This window comes from Oryzias melastigma, unplaced genomic scaffold (assembly GCF_002922805.2).
Source record: "Oryzias melastigma strain HK-1 unplaced genomic scaffold, ASM292280v2 sc00692, whole genome shotgun sequence".
Classification (NCBI taxonomy): domain Eukaryota; kingdom Metazoa; phylum Chordata; class Actinopteri; order Beloniformes; family Adrianichthyidae; genus Oryzias; species Oryzias melastigma.
Genome location: NW_023417280.1, coordinates 25376 through 26435, shown reverse-complemented (window position 1 = coordinate 26435; position 1060 = coordinate 25376). Strand labels below are relative to the sequence as shown.

The 1060-nt window shown below is 43.2% G+C and overlaps 1 long non-coding RNA gene across 1 annotated transcript; it reads left to right on the top strand.

Annotated features, from left to right (window-relative positions):
* The first annotated feature begins 7 nt into the window (after positions 1 to 7).
* Positions 8 to 1057, top strand: LOC118598459. The gene is made up of 3 exons (XR_004947533.1): positions 8 to 614; positions 774 to 893; positions 963 to 1057. It is a non-coding gene; the product is annotated as an uncharacterized LOC118598459 (long non-coding RNA).
* Positions 1058 to 1060: the final 3 nt, after the last annotated feature.

Below are 1060 nucleotides of genomic sequence, written 5' to 3'. Positions count from 1 at the left end.
TCACATCAATCAAAAGTGGCTCTAATTTGATTGGATGTTGGGCCGACACACGAATGTACACATACACAGACAGAGGACCATGGCGCGCGGCTTTTTCTCGATATACTTTATAATATACTTTATAATCCGTGGATTTAGGGGAAAAATAGCAAGTCTTTCCGAGTCAGAGGGCTAAAGTCCGAGTCAAGTCACAAGTTATGTATATCAAAGTCCGAGTCAAGTCACGAGTCAGAGGTAGGAAAGTCCAAGTCGAGTCTAAAGTCGTCAAATTCATGACTCGAGTCTGACTCGAGTCCAAGTCATGTGACTCGAGTCCCCACCTCTGGTGTAAATACAGTATGTCTTCCACTTGTAGGCATGCGCTCATCGATATCAGCACCCGAGACCTTACAGCCCTAACTTGTTGACGGGTCAGTGTTACCTGCTAGGAGACCAGCTGCAGGTCGGGAGCGAGGAGAGATCATGGCGGAGGGTGGTTTGTGATAATGGACACTTGGCCAATCGGCGGAACAACCACGAGTGGTTTGCATACTGCCAACAGGGACACGGAGCATCGTTTGCCAAGGATAATACTTCTGTACTTTTTGGAGCTCCAGGAGCTTATGAATGGAAAGGTAGAAAAAAATACCAAAATATACTATGCTAATTTTGACCCTTTCAAATTAATATTAATGTGTTTGGTCAAAAGTTAATTTAAATGTATACTGTATGTTCTGTGTTCTAAAATGTTATATTCTGTTTTAATTGTCCTTTTGGTCAAATGTTTCTTACAGGAATTGTGCGTATGGAAGTTCTGGATAACTTGGACTATACAAATGAAAATTCTCGAGAAACTGGATTTACAGATCGCTTTGATCATGAGCGCATTCCTCTTCAACCAAACAGCTACCTGGGTTGGCCTTAAATCCATTTTTGCCTACATTTTGTTTTAAATCAATCCCTAAAACCATTTCACTTTTCAGGATTCTCTGTAGACTCTGGAATGTCTCTAATCAGGAAGGGGGAGCTGACGATTGTGTCAGGAGCCCCCCGAGGAGGCTTCAGCGGCCAGGTGGCCTTC